We start from the raw sequence: 21,278 nt of genomic DNA on the forward strand, positions 1-21,278 counted from the left end.
AAATGTGGAAGCCAATTTTGCATCCAGTTTTCCAACTTGTCTTGGATTCCATGGACTCTTATCTAATACACTAGCCTTTTATTTGGGACCTTGTCAATAGCCTTACTGAAGTCCATGAAAACCACATCAACTGCACGACCCTCATTCACATAGAACAGTACAGCGCAGTACAGGCCCTTCGGCCCTCGATGTTAAGCCAATCTTTTGTCCTACTCTAAGATCAATCTAACCTACATACCCTACATTTAACAATCATCCATGTGCCTATTCAAGAGTCGCTTAAATGTCCCTAATGTATCTGACTCTACTACCTCTGCTGGCTGTGCATTCCACACACCCACCACTCTCTGTGTAAAAAACTTATCTCTGACATCTCCCCGAAACCTTCCTTTAATCACCTTAAAATGATGCCTCCTCATGATAGCTATTTCCATTCTAGGAAAAAAGTATCCATTCTATTTGTGCCTCTCATCATCTTGTACACCTCTCATCCTTTTTCGCTCCAATGAGAAAAGCCCGAACCCTTTCAACCTTTATTCGTCAGACACACCTACCTGTCCAGGCAGCATCATGGCAAAGCTCCTTTGCACCCTCTGTCAAGCTTCCACACCCCTCCTATAATGAGGCAAAGAAAACTGAACACAATATTCCAAGTGTAGTCTAACCAGAACTTTATAGAGCTGCAGCATAATCTCGTGGCTCTGAAACTCAATCCCCATGCTAATGAAAGCCAACACACCATACACCTTCTTAACTATCAGCTTGGGTGGCAACTTTCAGGAATGTATGAACATGGACACCAAGATCCCTCTGTTCCTTCACACTGCCAAGAATTCTTCCCTTAACCCTGTAATCTGCATTCAAATTTGACCTTTGAAAATGAATCACTTCACACTTCTCCAGGTTGAAATCTATCTGCCACTTCTTAGCCCGGTTCTGCATCCTGTCAATGTCCCGTTGCAACCAACAACAGCCGTCCACACTATTTACCATTTCACCAACCTTTGTGTCATTGGCAAACTTACTAACCCACCTTTCCACTTCCTCATCCAAACCATTGATAAAAATCACAAAGAGCAGAGGTCCCAGAACCAATCCCTGCAGATCACCACTGGTCACCAAGCTCCAGGCTGAATACTTTCAATCTACTACCACCCTCTGTCTTCTATCGGCCTGCCAATTCTGTATCCAGATAGCCAAATTTCCCTGTATCCCATGCCTCCTTACTTTCTGAATGAGCCGACCATGGTGAACGATATCAAAAATCTTGCGAAAATCCAAGTATATCACACCCCACTGCTCTACCTTCATCAATGTGTTTTGTCATGTCCTCAAATAATTCAATAAGGTTCGTGAGGTATGACTTGCCTCTTATAAAGTCATGTTGACAATCTCTAATGACGCTAAAACTTTGTACATGCCAGACCAACACTAGCGTCCCCAAATCTAATGAGCTATGCTTTTCCTACTAATTATAAATCCTGTCTCCCAGAATCCTCTCCAATACTTTACTCACCACAAAAATGAGACTGACTGGTCTGTAATTCCTAGGGTTATTCCTATTGCCTTTCTTGAACAAGAGAATAACATCTGCCACCCTCCAATCATCTGGTATTACTCCAGTGGACAGTGAGGATACAAAGATCATCGCCAAAGAGGCAGCAACCTCTTCCCTCACTTCCCATAGTAACCTTAGATATATCCCATCTGGGAGAAAGTGAGGACTGCAGATGCTGGAGATCAGAGTCGAAAAGTGTAGTGCTGGAAAAGCACAACAGTTCAGGCTGCATCCAAGGAGCAGGAGAATCAATGTTTCGGGCATAAGCCCTTCATCAGGAATGAGGCTGGGAGCCTTGGGAGTGGAGAGAGATAAATGGGAGAGAGTGGGACTGGGGGCAAGGTAGCTGAGAGTGCAGTAGATGAATGGGAGGAGGGGGTAAAGGTGATAGGTTGGAGGGGAAGTAGAGTGGATAGGTGGGAAGATGGGACAGGCCATGAGGATGGTGCTGAGCTGGAAGGTTGGAACTAGGGTAAGGTGGGGGAGGGGAAATAAGAAAACTGATGAAGTCCAGATTGATGCCATGGAATTGGAGGCTCCCGAGGCGGAAGATGTAACATTCTTTCTCCAGGCATCAGGTGGTGAGGGAGTGATGATGGAGAAGGCCCAGAACCTGCATGTCCTCAGCAGAGTGGGAGGGGGAGTTGAAATGTTGGGCCACAGGGTGGTGAGGTTGATTGGTGCGGGTGTCCCAGAGATGTTCCCTAAAGCGCTCTGCTAGGAGGCGCCCAGTCTCCCCAATGTAGAGGAGACCACATCGGGAGCAACAGATACAGTAACTGACATTGGTGGATGTGCAGGTAAAACGTTGATGGATGTGAAAGGCTCCTTTAGGGCCTTGGATGGAGGTGAGTGAGGAGGTGTGGGCGCAGGTTTTGCAATTCCTGCGGTGGCAGGGGAAGGTGCCAGGAGGGGAGGGGTGGGTTGGTGGGGGGCATGGACCTGACCAGGTAGTCATGGAGGGAACGATCTTTGCGGAAACTGGATAGGGCTGGGAGGGTAATATATCTCTGGTGGTGAGGTCCATTTGTAAGTGACAGAACTGGCGGAGGATGATGCGATGTATACAGAGGTTGGTGGGATAGAAGGTGTGGACCAGAGGGGTTCTGTCCTTGTTGCAGTTGGAGGGGTGGGGTTCGCAGGAGAGCTGCAGGACATGGGTGAGATGCACTGGAGGGCATAATCGATCATGTGGCAGGAGAAATTTCGGTCTTTAAAGAAGGAGGCCATCTCGTGTGTTCTGTGGTGGAACTGGTCCTCCTGTGAGCAGATGCAGCGAAGGTGGAGGAATTGGGAGTACTGGATGGCATTTTTGCAGGAGGCACTGTGGGAGGAGGTGTAATCTAGGTAGCTGTGGGAGTCGGTGTGTTTGTCGAAAATGTCAGTGCTGAGTTGGTCACCGTTGATGGAGATGGAGAGGTCCAGGAAGTGGAGGGAGGTATCAGAGAGGTCATGGTGAATTTAGGGTGGGGGTGGAACGTGTTGGTGAAGTTATTGAATTGTTCAACCTCCTCCACGAGGTGGCCCCGATGCAGTCATCAATGTAGCGGAGGAAAAGGAAGGGAATGGTGCTGGTGTAACTCGGAAGATAGACTGTTCCACATAGCCAAAGAGATAGGCACAGCTGGGGCCCATGCAGCTATCCCTCTCATCTGGAGAAAATTCATCAGGATCTCCCAATTGGCCCAGCGGAGTTATCTATCCTCATGTTTTTTTTCAAAATTTCCAGCAGGTCCTCCTTCTTAACATCAACCTGTTCTAGCATATCAGCCTGTATCACGCTATCCTCAGAAACGACAAAGTCCCTCTCACTAGTCAATACTGAAGCAAAGTATTCACTTAGGACCTCCCCTACCTCCTCTGACTCTAGGCACAAATTTCCTCCACAATCCCTGATCGGCCCTACCCTCACTCTGGCCATCTTCTTGTTCCTCACGTAAGTGTATAGTGCCTTGGGGTTTTCCCTAATCCTACTCGCCAAGGCTTTTTCATGTCCCCTTCTAGCTCTCCTAAGTCCATTTAACTATATATTAGAACATAGAACATAGAAGAATACAGCGCAGTACAGGCCCTTCGGCCCTCGATGTTGTGCCGATCAAAGCCCACCTAACCTACACTAACCCACTATCCTCCATATACCTATCCAATGCCGGCTTAAATACCCATAAAGAGGGAGAGTCCACTACTGCTACTAGCAGGGCATTCCATGAACTTACGACTCGCTGAGTGAACATCAGTCCTATATCTACCCCCCCTTAATTTAAAGCTATGCCCTCTTGTAATAGCTGACTCCATACGTGGAAAAAGGTTCTCACTGTCAACCCTATCTAACCCCCTAATCATCTTGTACACCTCTATCAAATCACCCCTAAACCTTCTTTTCTCCAATGAAAACAACCCCAAGTGCCTCAGCCTTTCCTCATAGGATCTTCCTACCATACCAGGCAACATCCTGGTAAACTTCCTCTGCACCCGTTCCAGTGCCTCCACATCCTTCCTATAGTATGGCGACCAAAACTGCACACAATGTTACAGATGCGGCCGCACCAGAGTCTTATACAACTGCAGCATGACCTCAGGACTCCGGAACTCAATTCCTCTACCAATAAAAGCCAGTACGCCATATGCCTTCTTCACTGCACTATTTACCTGGGTGGCAACTTTCAGAGATCTGTGTACATGGACACCAAGATCCCTCTGCTCTTCCACACTACCAAGTAGTCTACCATTATCCCAGTAATCCATCTTTTTATTACTCTTACCAAAGTGAATCACTTCACACTTAGCTACATTGAACTCCATTTGCCACCTTTCTGCCCAGCTCTGCAGCTTCTCTATATCCCGCTGTAACCTGCCATATCCTTCCTCACTGTCTACAACTCCTCCGACTTTCGTATCATCCGCAAACTTGCTCACCCAACCTTCTAACCCTTCCTCCAGGTCATTTATAAAAATGACAAACAGCAATGGTCCCAAAACAGATCCTTGCGGAACACCGCTAGTGACGGCACTCCAAGATGAACCTTTGCCATCAACTACTACCCTCTGTCTTCTTCCAGCCAGCCAATTCCTAATCCAAACCTCCAACTCACCCTCAATGCCATATCTCTGTATTTTCTGCAGTAGCCTACCATGGGGGACCTTATCAAACGCCTTACTAAAATCCATATATACCACATCTACCGCTTTCCCCTCATCTACCTCCTTAGTCACCTTCTCAAAGAATTCAATAAGGTTTGTGAGGCACAACCTGCCCTTCACAAAACCATGCTGACTATCCTTGATCACATCATTCTTATCCAGATGTGCATAAATCCTATCCCTTACAATTCTCTCTAAGACTTTGCCCACAACAGAAGTGAGACTCACTGGCCTATAGTTACTAGGATTATCCCTACTCCCCTTCTTGAACAAGGGAACCACGTTTGCTAGCCTCCAGTCCTCTGGCACTACTCCTGTCGACAAAGAGGACACAAAAATCAAGGCCAATGGCTCTGCAATCTCCTCCCTTGCTTCCCAGAGAATCCTAGGATAACTTATAGTCAACTACCTTTCCAAAAAAACTCAATCAAATCTATTAGACAGAATCTCCCTTCAATAAATTTACGGTGACTATCCCTGAATCAATCCCCGTCAAGTGTTGATTAGTTCTGTCCCTCAGAAATTTTTCCCAGTAATTTCCCGATCATTGACATCAGATGAAGCAGTGTATAATTACCTGGCCTATTCCTGGTGCCTTCTTAAACAAAGGAACAATGTTGCCTATCCTCCAATCATCTGCCAGGCTCGAAGGATGGTAACCTCCTCTTGTTCCAATTTAGATGTTTGTGTGCTTGTACATATTCTGGGAGTTTCGTGGCTAGATGAGTTTACAAGCGGGGAGGGTAATGAGGTCATGGAGGAGCATATTCAATTTTCCCAGACAATGGTTATCTCAAAAAAAAGTCAGCGTTAAATGAAACCATCAAGTTAATTAGTTTTCCATTTTGTTTATTGCTTGTGGCGCCTTTTAACACAGATGTTCTGCTGCATTGCCTTGAGATCAAAATGACCAAGTTATAAAACAGCTTAATTTTCCACCCTCGGATCTTTGGAGCATCTCCGGAACTCCTAAAATAAAAATCAATGAGAGAGCTTCGAATTGTTTGCCACAGCCAACCAGAAATCCATAAATCATGCTATTAAAATCATTCAGATCAGAAAGTAGATTTTATGAGCGCTGGAATGCACGAATACTGAAGGTGATAGACCGTGCAATTCATGTTTCCCTTTGACATTATGAAAAAGCCCTCAAATAGCAATGAAAATGCAATGGATTTAACACAACAAAATTGAGAAATGGATTTAAGTGCCTTCAGAATAAAGTGCATCAATTCCATGGAATAAGGAGACTTTGCTTCAAGAATTAAGTGCAGACATGCAAATATCCACTCTCATTCTTCCGACCTGTCCCATTTCATAAAGAGAGCTATCTATCTGTGCATCGGCCAAATCTCCTGTTCGCTGTCTCACTGGGGACTGGATGTACACCTGACACTTCACATTGAGATGCTGGGAAGTCGTGATGCATGTGGACGAGTGAGACGGATCACCAGTGAGGTGCCGAGGACAAAAGGAGTGCTCATGGAGGTAAAGGAGATATTCAAATGTAAAATGGGTGTAAATCATAAAGTGTGTAAATCGGAAAACAGGCCCACTCAGCTCAGGGCCTGTTCTGCACCCATTTTACATCAAAATGTACTTTAAATCTATGATATCAGTTATTGACACTTCTACTAATGCAAGAAATGTTTTTCAATCCAGCCTATTATTGTCTCTCATATTCATATTCACTTCTACCTGCCCGCCTCTCAAACTTTGCTGCTTCAAGGAAAGCAATCCCAGCCTAGCCAATCTTTCCTCATAGCTCAGACCCTTCAGCCCAGGCGGCAGCCTAGTAATTCACCTCTGCGCCCTCTCCTCTGCAATAATTTCCTTCCTTTAATGTGGACAGAACTGCACCCAGTACCCTATTTACAATCTAACAGCATTGGAGACTGGGAGAGAGTTCCAGTGTATCTTCCTGCCCTATGCCACTGTGAGCAAAGCCGAGTATTCCATATCGTTTATTAACCATGTTATCTACACACGCTCCTAGCTTCGGATATCTGTGACTATGCACGCCAAGGTTCCTTCAGTAGTTTCCAAGGTTCAATTATTTATGTTGTAATCCCTTCCTTTGTTAGCCCTTCCCAAGTGCAGTATCTCACACTTTTCTGGGTTGATCCTATTAGCCACAGTTCTGCCAGCTGACTAGTCTACTGCTGACCTCCTGCAGATTATATTTATGCTCCTCATTATAGACTTCTCTAACATTTTTGTGTCATCCATGAGCCTGTTGTTCATACCCCCTACATTTAAGTCCAATTTATTATTGTGCACCAGAACAACAAGGCTCCCAGTGCTGACCCCAGCAGAACTCCATTAGAAACAGGCCTCCAGTCACTGAAACATCCCTCTACCATCATCCTCTGTCTCCTGCCAGTTTTGATTCCAATGGGCCAGTTTGCCTTAGATCCCATTGGGACTTACTTCCTTGACCAGTCTGCCGTCAGGGTCCTTATTAAAAGCCTTGCTAAAGTCTATGTGGATCACTTCAAATACATTAACCTCATCAATACTCCTTCAAAAGTCCCAATCAACTTCATCAAGCATTACATTCTGTTAACAAACCCATGCAGACTATCCAGATTAAACCAAATCTTTGCGAGTGTAGATATTACTGTCTCTAACACTGAAAGCAGAAGGACTGATGCTACTCCCACTTAGAGTCACAGAATCCTACAGCACAGAGACAGGCCCTTCAATCCAAACTGGTCCATGCCGACCAAAATATCTGTCCACGCTAACCCCATTTCCCTGAACTTGGTCCATATCCTTCTAAACATTTCCTATCCATGTATTTCTCCAAATGCCTTTTAATTGTCGCTAATATACCAGCCTCAACCACTTCCGCTGGCAGCCCATTCCATATGCATACCACCATCTGTGTAAAAAACATTGCTCCTTGGGTTCCCATTTATTCTTTCCACTCTTACTTAAACTGATGCCCTCCTACTCCAAATATCTCTGAACAGGTTGATTCGAAAGCATCTAAATCTATATTGTCCTCAGATTTTTTTTCTCTAATAAGCTTCTGCACTACTGAGGCTGGCTGGTAATTTCCTGATCTGTCGCTATCTCCCTTTTTAAATTATCAGAGCTCCCGTCCTCTGGCACCTCCTCCAGAGGTAGATGGTACACATCGATTCTCCCATGTATCAGGGAAGTGGAGGGAGCAAATGTTCATGCTGTTAGACGGGGTGCTGATGAAGCAGACTGCTTAAGTATTCTTCGTAGACAAGCAGGAGGCTGGAAGAAGCCAGCAAGCCAGGCAGTATCAGGAGTTGGAGAAGTCAACATTTCAGGTGTAACCTTTCTTCCTCACCCAGACCTGTGGGGAGTATTCCATCACACTCCTGACTTGTGACATGCAGATAGTCGACAAGTCTTGAGGAGTCAGGAAGTGAGTTACTCACAACAAGACTCCTAGCCTGGAGTAGTTTTAACTACCAGCATACTGTGAATGATGAAGTCACTCAACACTAGATGCAGCAGTGTTAAACCTGTGGGAATTCGCCATTCGTTGGCCTTCTTTATTTTACCAGGCAGTTTTACTTTACTTTATTCAGGGCAATTTTACTTCAAGTTGTTCAAACCTGTCCTACTCTACTTTATTTACAACGGTTTAAATAAACTTCACATCAGATCTGTCTTGCTATATTTTAGCAAGACTTGTTTCAACCAACTTTCGGAAGCTTTGTTTGATATTCCTTCACAGAAAAATGGTTTGTACTTTCTGCACTCCACTTAGCAGCTAAATCTTTAATGAGCTTGCCAGCTCAGCACAATAAATTACATTCCTTCATTGCACCGATCAATTGCTGCAAAACACCGATAATCCCCCATTGGGTTTCCCACGGGGCTTTTGAGAGATTCTGAATTTGCAGCTTACTTTCTTTAATCCATTTGAGATGTGGCAGCAGAATGCATTTCTCAAGGGGTGAAAAATAAAGTGTGATTAGTTTACGATCAGGAGCTGATGCTATGCAGGAACGGGATAACAGAGAGCCAATTTTAAAGCTAAAAAATCAGCGAATGTATATTTCTGTAATCTTCATACTCTTACCATTCAAAGAAAGCTCTTTTGTATCTTTTATCAGGTGATGCTAAGAGTTTGAGAATTACTGGGTAAGGAACAGTTGGAGACTCTTCCACCTCCACCATTGCTACATGGTATTGTGATAATGTACTTATTAAGGGTGGCTTGGTGGCTCAGCAGTTAGTACTGCTGCCTCACAGGACCAGGGACCTGGGTTCAGTTCCAGGCTTGGGTGGCTATCTGGGTGAAGTTTGCACGTTCTCCCTGTGTCAGTGTGGGTTTCCTTTGGGCGCTCAGGTTTTCTCCCACAGTCCAAAGATTTGTAGCTTTGGTGGATTGACCATTGGAAATTGTCCGTAGTACGCAGGCGAGGTGGGATAGATTGGGGGGATGGATCTGGGTGGGGTGCTCTCCAGAGGGTTGGTGTGGGCTGAGTGGCCTGCTTCCACACTTTGTGGATTGTATTCTATGATCCTTCATCAGCGTAACAGTCAATTCCAGGTAATTAGTCAACGATGAGAGCAGATTATCATTGTGCGTGAGGGTTCTGGTGAGGCAGTGGTAATGTTCCTACCTCTGAGCCAGGAATCCCAGGTTGAAGTTCAGTGTGCTCCAGAGATATGTCATAGCACCTTGATTAAATATATCTCTCAGTTGAAGGAGGGAAAGTATGACCGCAGACTCCAGCTGCAGTGGACTCCAAATTCATTGCATTGTTGAGTTTTATAGATCTGAAATTTTGGTGAAGTGAGCTTTAGTGTTGATGAACCTTAAATCCAAACACTAAACACAATGGGCAGAATCTTGTGCCTGACCCTTCATGACATGTTTGTAAGCAGGGGTACACTGAATAAGGTAGATAGAAACTCCGTACTACCCAGTTCCTTCACACGACCTAAGTTTGTGGTGGGAGCCATGGCTGATGTCTACTAAAGACCTCATCCCACTCATTGTTGGTCTTAACCTAATGGAAAACTGTGGAGGGGGGATGCCAGACAAGGATTGAATGGTGGTATGATATGACCAATGGCTGTCGTAGCTTGGTGTATTGAGAGGCAGTAATGTTTCCAGCCTTTGATTGGCCAGCAAGTAGTTGGGCAGAGAATGTTTAGGGACTCCCACTTTCAAACTTGCCAGCAGGAAACTATAAAACACAGAGTTGAAAAATGTGGTGCTGGAAAAACACAGCAGGCCAGGCAGCATCTGAGGAGCAGGAGAATTAACATTTCGGGTATAAGCCCTTCTTCAGTCCTCACTTTCTCCAACTATAAAACACAGCCCACTATTGAACAAACTTTATTAAAACCTCCATCAGAGAGGATGGCGGCGTGGTGGTGGTGGCTGTGTAGAGAGTGTAGTATAGCAACGCTCCCAGTTCCCGCGATGTATTACACAATACACTGTTTGTGTACCTGCATAACTGTCTGTAAGCCATTGCTGCCCACCTCCTGTTATTCATAACATTTGTTGCAATTTGTTATTGTGGTTCTGTCTCCACCACTGTCACTTCCAGAGGCTTCAGCACTGTTGGGTAATATCACAAGCTAGCACAGCCTAAAACGGAAAATGACATGACACCTGATGGGTTGTCTGATTATTTTTGAAGCTGTAATCCAGAGGATTCAACAGCTTTCATCTGCTCTTTCTTTCAAACCATCACCTTACCAGCTATTAACCCGGACATTGCTTCAAAATAGCTCTGTAGTTAATGACACACACAATTATTAACACATTGATTGCCAGCAACGTCTGGTAAGCAAGTGCTAAATTGTGTATTATAGAATCTAGGAGGAGTAGTAGGCCATTCAGCCCTTTGAGTCTGGTCTGTCATTCAATATGGTCCTGGCTGATCCTTTAATCAATTCTGCTTTCTCCCCATATCCCTCAATGACTTTTTAAAAAAAACTTCATCTCTTTCTTCAATATATTCATGTCTTGGCCTCCCCATTTTTTTTATGGTAGAGATTTCCACAGGTTCACTACCCTCTGGGTGAAAAAACATTTATTCATCTCAGTCCTCAATGGCATAACTCTTGTCCCTAGACTGTGTCCACTGCTTCTAGACTCCCCAGTCAGGGAAAACATTTGCCCTAGTCATAGTCATACAGAGGTACAGCACGGAAACAGACCCTTAGATACAACTCATCCATGCGACCAGATATTCCAACCCAATCTAGTCCCACCTGCCAGCACCCGGCCCATATCCCTCCAAACCCTTCCTATTCATATACTCATCCAGATGCCTTTTAAATGCCAGCCTACTCCACTTCAAGCTCTGTTAGAACTTTACACATTTCAGTCAGATCCCTTTCATTCTTCAAAACTCTCATGGATACAGGTCCAGTGGAACCAATCTCTCTTGATAGCACAGTCCTGCCATCTTCAGTGAACCTCCAAAGCACTCCCTCTTTGGCAAGTATTTATCCTTTCTTAAGGTGGGAGACCAATATTACATGCAATAGTTGTTGCGTATAAACGCAATAATCCAAAGCCTATATAAAAGCAATAAGACATTCCTACTTCTGAACTCAGTGCAATAAAGGCCAATATATCAGTTTCCCTCCTGACTTCTTGCTGCTGCCTGTCTCCTTTCATTGAATGGTGCACCAGAACAATCAGATCCCTTTGTGCATTCATTTTTCCCAAAATACCACCATTTAAATAATACTTTTCCTATATGTTTTTTCACACTGAATAATACAACTTCACATTTGGCCACATTGTACTGTAGATGCCATGTGTTTGCCAACGCACTCGATATGTCTAAATCATCTTGCAGCCACCTTGTAACTCAGTATCCCACCCTGTTTTTTCTTGTCAGTAAACTTGAAAATATTGTATACAGATCTTTTCTGTACATCATGAATAGTGGGACCACAGCACTGAGCTCTGTAGTACACCATTCATTACTGCCTGCACCAAAAAATAGACTCACTAATTCCCACTCTCTTCTGTCTGTTGACCAATTCTCAATACGTGCCAATATACCACCCCTATTCCCATGTGCGTTAAGTTTGCCCACTAAGCTCTTACATAGCACCTTTCAAACAACTTCTGAAAATCCAAATACACCACATCCACTGGTTCTCCCTTATCTATTCAATGAGTTACATCTGCAAAAAAAAAACTCCAGTAGAGTTGTTCAGCATGATTTACCTTTCATAAACTCTGGACAGTTTTGTCCAATTCCCATTAATGATTTCCAAATATTCTGTTATCACATTTTTGTACAATACACTCTTGTATTTTCCACACCACTAACATTAGGCAAAAAAGTAAGTCTGTAATTATGGATGGAGATATGGCGTAACTTACAATTAAATGGAGATCAAGCCCTGATTTTGGATGGAACATGTGGCTCATACACACAGCTGAAGAAAATGGCTTAGTGTAACATAACATTTAGTCATGTATTGAGGTGTGAAGAAATGCTGAGAAAACTGAAGATTGATGCAACTTAGGCTAAACATTTCAGATTTCAGGTGCTCTGAGAAGAAGTGAGTTAATCGAACATTAACCTTCTCTCAAGTTTTATCAATGCTGCTTCTCAAAATCAATTACAGTTCAGACCAAGATGGACCTGTGCCTCTCTCTCCCTTACCGTTGTGCCTTAATGGCTTCTCATTGAGTATTATAAATGAAAAGCTGATCTCTATGGTAGATTTGGACTGTGTAGGAGAAGAAAGTGAGAGAACCAGATGAAGATTCTGGGTAATCCAAGATGGAGGACGGGAAAAATTTCTGGCTGTAACAGCTGCTCCTTTTTTGAGGTATTTTAGGTGCTGGAGGTGATTTCCTCAGATTCCAGGAGCAGCAATTACTGACTTATATGCTGTTGCTTTGTTTTGGAACTTTGGAAGAAAAAATGTCAAAACAACAGCAGTTTTAAAAGGGAGGAGAAGAGATCAAGGAAGCACATGGTGAGGTCAGTGCAGGAGAGAGAGAGAGAGAGAACGAAAGAAACTGACACTGCCTTTGCTGTTTGAATTCATGTATCGCTGGACATCGGAGTGCGTCTGGGAAAATCAACAAACAGTGAATTTCACAACTAATCTTGGAGGAACTGTTGGGTGAAGTTCACTGCACAGAATCAGACAAGTTAATTGTTTTAAGTGGACTACAGAAAGTCTGCAGTAGTGAGTAGAGTGGATTCTTTCTTGATTATATGTTTTTGGAGATATGTCTCTTGATTAAACTTAAAATATAAGCCATAACTATTCATTTAGTCTGGGGCAGTGTTTGTAGAGGGATAAGACGGTGATATTTACTAGGTCTGTAGATTGTGAAGGAGCAAAAAAAAGATGGGTTAACTCCAGGAAAGGTAAGAGAGGTAAGTAGCTAGTGCAGGATTCTTTTGTGGCTAGACCCATTTCAAACAGGTCTTGGAAAATATAGGGGTTGATGGATTTTCAGGGGAGCGTAGCACGAACAGCCAAGTTTCAGGTATTGGGACTGGCTCTAATGCAACGAGGGGTATGTCGGGTTCCAAGAGATCAATTGTGTTTGGGGATTCTCTAGTCCAACGTACAGACAGGCGTCTCTGTGGCCAGCAGTGGAAAATCAGAATGGTGTGTTGTTTTCTTGGGGCCAGGATCAAGGATGTCTCGGAGAAGGTGCAGAATGTTCTCACGGGGGAGAGGGACCAGCAAGACGTCATTGTCCACATTGGAACCAACGATACAGAAAGGGAAAAGGTTGAGTTTCTGAAGGGAAAATACAGAGAGTTAGGCAGGAATTTAAAAAGGAGGTCCTCGAGAGTAGTAATATCTGGATGACCCCCAGTGCTACAAGCTAGTGAGGGCAGGAATAGGAGGATAGAGCAAATGAATGCATGGCTGAGGAATTGATGTATGGGAGAAGGATTCACATTTTTGGATCTTTGGAATCTCTTTTGGGGTAGAAGTGACCTGTACAAGAAGGACGGATTGCACCTAAATTGGAAGGGGGCTAATATATTGGCAGGGACATTTGCTAGAGCTGCTCAGGAGGATTTAAACTAGTAAGGGTTGGGGTGGGACCCAGGGAGATAGTAAGGAAAGAGATTGATCTGAGATGGGTACAGCTGAGAACAGAAGCAAGTCAAACAGTCAGGGCAGGCAGGGACAAGGTAGGACTAATAAATTAAACTGCATTTATTTCAATTCAAGGGGCCTAACAGGGAAGGCAGATGAACTCAGGGCATGGTTAGGAACATGGGACTGGGATATCATAGCAATTACAGAAACATGGCTCAGGGATGGGCAGGACTGGCAGCTTAATGTTCCAGGATACAAATGCAACAGGAAGGATAGAAAGGGAGGCAGAGAGAGGAGGGGGAGTGGCGTTTTTGAAAAAGAATAACATTACAGCTGTGCTGAGGGAGGATATTCCCAGAAATACAGTTATTTGGGTGGAACTGAGAAATAAGAAAGGAATGATCACCTTATTGGGATTGTATTATGGATCTCCTAATAGTCAGAGGGAAATTGAGAAACAAACTTGTAAGGAGATCTCAGCTATCTGTAAGAATAATAGCGTGGTTAGGATAGAGGATTTTACCTTTCCAAACATAGGCTGGGACTGCCATAGTGTTAAGGGCTTAGGTGGAGAGGAATTTGTTAATTGTGTACAAGAAAATTTTCTGATTCAGTATGTGGATGTACCTACCAGAGAAGGTGCAAAATATGACCTACTCTTGGGAAATAAGGCTGGGCAGGTGACTGAGGTGTCAGTAGGGGGAGCACTTTGGGGCCACTGACCATAATTCTATTGGATTTAAAAAATGATGGAAAAGGATAGACCAGATCTAAAAGTTGAAGTTCTAAATTGGAGAAAGGCCAATTTTGATTTTATTAAGAAAGAACTTTCGAAAGCTGATTGGGGGGGCAGATGTTCGCAGGTTGGGGGGCAGATGTTCGCAGGTAAAGGGACAGCTGGAAAATGGGAAGCCATCAGAAATGAGATAATGAGAATCCAGAGAAAGTATATTCCTGTTAGGGTGAAAGGAAAGGCTGGTAGGTATAGGGAATGCTGGATGACTAAAGAAATTGAGGGTTTGGTTAAGAAAAAGACGGAAGCATATGTCAGGTACAGACAGGATAGATCGAGTGAATCCTTAGAAGAGCATAAAGGCAGTTGGAGTACACTCAAAAGGGAAATCAGGAGGGCAAAAAGGTGACATGAGAAAGCTTTGGCAAATAGAGTTAAGGAGAATCCAAAGGGTTTTTACAAATACATTAAGGACAAAAGGGTAACTAGGGAGAGAATAGGGCCCCTCAAAGATCAGCAAGGTGGCCTTTGTGTGGAGCCACAGAAAATGGGGGAGATACTAAACAAGTATTTTGCATCAGTATTTACTGTGGAAAAGGATATGGAAGATATAGGCTGTAGAGAAATAGATGGTGACACCTTGCAAAATGTCCATATTACAGAGGAGGTAATGCTGGATATCTTGAAATGCATAAAGGTGGATAAATCCCCAGGACCTGATCAGGTGGAACCAAGAACTCTGTGGGAAGCTAGGGAAGTGATTGTTGGGCCTCTTGCTGAGATATTTGTATCATCGATAGTCACAGGTGAGGTGCCAGAAGACTAGAGGTTGGCTAAAGTGGTGCCACTATTTAAGAAGGGTGGTGAGGACAAGCCAGGGAACTATAGACCAGTGAGCTTGACGTCGGTGGTGGGCAAGTTGTTGGAGGGAATCCTAAGGGACAGGATATACATGTATTTGGAAAGGCTAGGACTGATTAGGGATAGTCAGCATGGCTTTGTGCATGGGCAATCATGTCTCACAAATTTGAGTGAGTTTTTTGAAGAAGTAACAAAGAGGATTGATGAGGGCAGAGTGGTAGATGTGATCTATATGGACTTCAGTAAGGCATTCAGGTTCTCCAGGTTAGACTGGTTAGCAAGGTTAGATCTCACAGAATACAGGGAGAACTAGCCATTTGGAGACAGAACTGGCTCAAAGGTAGAAGACAGAGGGTGATGGTGGAGGGTTGTTTTTCAGACTGGAGGTCTGTGACCAGTGGAGTGCCACAAGGATCGGTGCTGGGTCCTCTACGTTTTGTCATTTACATAAATGATTTAGATGTGAGCATAAGAGGTACAGTTAGTAAGTTTGCAGATGACACCAAAATTGGAGGTGTAGTGGACAGTGAAGAGGGATATCTCAAATTACAATCGGATCTTGACCAGATGGGCCAATGGACTGAGAAGTGGCAGATGGAGTTTAATTCAGATGAATGCGAGGTGCTGCATTTTGGGAAAGCAAATCTGAGCGGGACGTATACACTTAATGGTAAGGTCCTGGGGAGTGTTGCTGAACAAAGAGACCTTGGAGTGTAGGTTAATAGCTCCTTGAGTCGCAGGTAGATAGGATAGTGAAGAAGGCATTTGGTATGCTTTCTTTTATTGGTCAGAGTATTGAGTATAGGAGTTGGGAGGTCATGTTGCAGATGTACAGGCTATTGGTTAGGCCACTGTTGGAATGTTGCATGCAGTTCTGGTCTCTTTCCTATCGGAAAGATGTTGTGAAACTTGAAAGGTTCAGAAAAGATTTACAAGAATGTTGCCAAGGTTGGAGGATTTGAGCTATAGGGAGAGGCAGAACAGGCTGTTTTCGCTGGAGCATCGGAGGCTGAGAGGTGACCTTATAGAGATTAAAAAAATTATGAGGGGCATGGATAGAGTAGATCGGCAAAGTCTTTTCCCTGGGGTCGGGAAGTCCAGAACAAGACAGCATAGGTTTAGGGTGAGAGGGGAAAGATATCGAAGAAACCTAAGGGGCAGAGGGTGGTACATGTATGGAATGAGCTGCCAGAGGATGTGGTGGAGGCTGGTACAATTGAGACATTTAAGAGGCATTTGGATGGGTATGTGAATAGGTAGGGTTTGGAGAGATATGGGCTGGGTGCTGGCAGATGGGACTAGATTGGGTTGGGATATCTGGTCGGCGTGGACGGGTTGAATTGAAGGGTCTGTTTCCATGCTGTACATCTCTATGACTCTAAGAGAACTTCAGTTGATGCTGAGTTGAATCTGGTAAAAACAATGACTGCAGATGCTGGAAACCAGATTCTGGATTAGTGGTGCTGGAAGAGAACAGCAGTTCAGGCAGCATCCAAGTAGCTTCGAAATCGACGTTTCGGGCAAAAGCCCTTCATCAGAAATTATTCTTAATGAAGGGCTTTTGCCTGAAACGTCGATTTCGAAGCTACTTGGATGCTGCCTGAACTGCAGTGCTCTTCCAGCACCACTAATCCAGAAGCTGAGTTGAATCTGTAGATTCAGCTGTAGCAACATGCAGAAGAATGCACTCAATTCCCCTCCCCCACCCTCCTCCTATCATTAACTCCTCCCCTCAGCCAAAGAGATGTTGTAGTGACAGAATCAGTCAGAGTCAACTTCTCATAAACCTGTACTATTCCAGGGTTGTCATATTGACGTGTATTTGTATTCTCTGTCTATCAGCAGTGGAAAAATGGGATACTGTAGAGGAAAAGTGATCAAACATCTGTGGATATTCTGTGGTCTTCGGTTTAGGGGTAATTGGTTAGCTCTTCGTCCATTGACATTGTGGAGACATTCCAGGCTGGTTCTGATCTTGAGCCTGGTGTTGGGTGTATCCTTTTAGCTATGTCTGCTTTAAGGAACAGATGTTGTCTATTGTTTAATGCCCCGATACTGTTTCCCAGGCACAGTGTGAAGAGAAATGAGCAGTGACTCATCATAATTCCCTTCCTTCCACCTCCCACCCTCCCCCCAACCTCCCACTTTGAAGTATAGGCCCGCTGGGTCAACAAACCTGTGCTGTATTTGTCTGTGATTCAATGCACACCTTTTAAAGTTTATTTCCTGGAGATCTACCCCCAGAACAGGTAGCTACATATAAATGTCACGCTCTGAAGGAAAGAGTGATACCAATGTGTCGCCCCTTCCCCTTTGTCAAACCCCTTGTCGAGATTGAAAGACAATAGTGCCTGTGTGAGTCACTAGATGTGGAGCTGGAGAAGGACAGCATGTCAGACAGCATTTGAGGAGCAGGAAAGGCTGGCACCCTTGACGTTTGAGTGAGCTTTCCAGGCTGAATGTAGGATCCTTAGATTTTGAAAATCTGGAATGGAATTGCCAAAATGGAATTGAGCGAGAGGAACGGGCGATCCCCGCTACCTGCTGTTTACAGGTGATCAAAACATTGTGAAGCTGCTGCTCAGGCCTTCCCCATACACGGTAACTTCAGGGTCACAGTAACAAGCTGAACCCAGGTATCAGCCATTCCGTTGGCATGCTCTACTGATCGTCATCTTATCGAGTCTGACAGCATGGGAAGAGATCCTTCAACCAATCGTGTTATTGTTGACTCATTGAAAGAGCTATCACATCTGCCCAAGGCTCTGAAAATGCTGTGTGCATGACAGGAAGGAGAGAGCAGACCCTACTTCCTGGTGTTGACTCACTCCAGGTAGGTCACCACATTAGCACTCGCCTTGCCAGAGTAAGAGTCATATGGTTAAACACAACACCAAAGGTGGCCACTCAGCCCATTGAGTACATACCAGAACTAGTGCAGGGAATATTCATGCAGAAATGCTCTGTACCTAAGCACTGGAATGAAAAAGGGAAAGAGTACTCATCTGACAAACAATGCTGCTGTATATACCTGACTCTATGATTCTATGAGCTGACTGATTGTTTCAACAACAGATTGCATTTTATCCATATTCATTCATGGGATTTAGGCATCGTTGACTGGGTCAGCATTTATGCCCATCCCAAATTGCCCTGAAGAAGGTGCTAGTGAGCTGTCTTCTTGAGCTGTTGCAGTTCATGTGGTGTAGGTACATCTACAACACAGTTAGGAAGCGAATTCCAGGATTTTGACCCAGTGAAAGGATGGGTTTTAGTTTCAGGTGGGGATGATGCTATTGCTTGAGGGGCACTTGTACTGGTACTGTTGTCCTTCTAGGTTGGGAAGGAGCTGTCAGAGGAGCCTTGGTGAGTTTTGAAATGCCTCTTGATGGTATTGGTGCTGCTTTGCATTGGTGACGAATGGAGTGAATATTGAAAAAGCTGGTAGTGGCAGCTAATTAAGCAACTGCTTTGCTCTCAAGCATCGTAAGTGTTGTTGGAACTGTGCTCGTCCAGGCACGTACAGAGGATTCCATCACTCCCCTGACTTGTAGACACAGCTTCTAAGTTACAAGAACACTTCCTAGCCTCTGACATGCTCTTATATTTGTATGGTGAGTCCAGTTCAGTTTCTGATCAATTGCAACCCCCAAGATGTTGATAGTAGAAGATCCTGTGATGGCAATTCTGTTAAATGTCAAGTAACGATGGCTAAATTCAGTCTTATTGTAGATGCCCATCATCTGGCACCTTTTCAACTCAAGCGAGATATTGTCCAACTCTCGCTGCATATAGACATGGGCTACTTCAGTATCCAAGGAGTCACAAATGATGCTGAACATTGTAAAATCATCAGTGAACATCTCACGTTATGTGAGAAGCAAGGTCATTGATGAAGCAGCTGAAAACAGTTGAGCCAAGGCCTTTACCCTGAGAAACAGCTGCAGAGATGTTCTTGACCTGTCATTAATAGAGGGCTGAGGGAGTAGAGGGTGAGCAAAAGTGCGAGAGAAACCCAACAGGTCTGACTGTAGAGAGAGAAATGAAGTTATTGTTTGGAATCTAGTGATCTGTCATCAGAACTGAAAGTTGCCAGAGTTGTGGGTATGTTCGCCAAGCAGACATTTCATCCCCTGTCTAGGTGATATCTCCAGCGCTTTAGAATCTCCTGTGAAGTGCTGCTGTACTGTGTCTTCTGGAATTTATTTGGTTCCATTTCTGCTGCTTTCCATTGCTGGTCCTGGCTGTCCATTGTAGTGGCCGGTATAAAGGGTCGAGGTCTATGTATTCGTTGATGGAGCCCGTGGATGAACGCAATGCTTCTAGAAATTTTCTGATTGTCCTCTGTTTAGCTTGTCCTATGATTGTTGTGTTGTCCCAGTCGAATTTGTGGTCCTTTCCATCTGTGTGTGTGGCTGTTAGGGACAACTGGTCATTGCGTTTAATGGTTAGTTGGTGTTCATGGACAGTGTTCCATGAACAGCTGGAACTAACAACCGGAAGCAGCAGGAACAGAACCAAATAAATTCCAGAAGACACAGTACAGCAGCGCTTCACAGGAGGCTCCAAAGCACTGAAGATATCATCAAGAAAGGGGACGAAATGTCTGCAAATCAGCTTCCCAGCTCAGTGAACACACTGACAATTATGGCAACTGGCACCTGAGCTACAAATCTTTAAGCAAACCTTGAGAACTGAAAGTGCTTGGGAAAGGTTGGATTGGGTGGTATTAATGCTGATAACATTCCTCTCCCAACTTCCCATTGACACAGATACACACACACATATACACATGCGCACTCTCTGTCTGTCTGTCTGTCTCTCTCTCTATGTCTGTCTCTCTCTCTCTCTCTCTCTCTCACTCTCTCATATAAACAATTCACAAGTCCTTAAGCAATACAATATTGGATAAAACTCCTGACCAGCTAGGTCTTTATGTTCAATAGACTCATTGCCTTCGTGAGACATATCCATCAAGTGGTAGGCAGCTTTTGCTTTACCCCCAAGCCATTTGACTCCAATTGCCTTTCTACTAGCTGTGTAAAGGTGTAAAAATGTTCCAGTTTGTTGCACTGACATTCATCGAATTTATAAACATTAAACTTTCATCAACCACATCAGAAGAAGGCCTGAACCGACTGATTACTTTGGGTCTAGAGTCGGTTGTGGCTCTGTTGGTTGTCGTGTTGCTGTTGGATCATCTCTCTCCAGTTTCAGATTCCAACCTCAGGGCTTGTGCACATGCTTAAGGCAAGCAATGCTGTGGGAGTGCTGCACTGCCCACATCTTCCTGATCAATTCACACCTAAACTACTTGCTTGGTTAGATATACAAAACACTTTGCAAATGAAAGAATTCCTTCTTTTTCTAGTGTAAAAGTAGTTAGCCACCTGACAGAAAAACCTCTTAATATTCAGTTGATGGGCAGTTGAATTGATATGATTTGTTGTACACTATGCCCCAAGTCAGTGTAACCCACTGGGGCAATGGCCTGGAACTTGTTCCCTAAAAACATTGCGTGAACTGTCCAGAGATGTGCAGGTGAGGTGAATTGGCCAAGTTAAATTGCCCATAGTGTTAGATGGGTTAGTCAGGGATAAATGTAGGAAAATCGGTCTTGGTGGGTTAGTCTTCGGAGGGTCGGTATGGACTTGTTGGGCCAAAGGGCCTGTTTCCACACTGTGGGGAATCTATTCTTTAAAAAAAACCTAAACCAAATGGACTGCAGTGTCTCAGGAAAGTAGCTCACGACAAACTTCTCAAGTGGGGAGTATTCCATCACTATCCTGACTTGTCGACAGTGGGTTGGTTTTGGGGAGTCAGTAGGTGAGCTACTCGGTGCTGAACTTTCTGACCTGGCCTTAGAGGCAGAAATGCAAAAGTCTTCCAGCAAAGCTCAATGCAAGCTGGAGGAACAACATCTCATCTTCT

This window comes from Chiloscyllium punctatum, chromosome 3 (assembly GCF_047496795.1).
Source record: "Chiloscyllium punctatum isolate Juve2018m chromosome 3, sChiPun1.3, whole genome shotgun sequence".
NCBI lineage: Eukaryota > Metazoa > Chordata > Chondrichthyes > Orectolobiformes > Hemiscylliidae > Chiloscyllium > Chiloscyllium punctatum.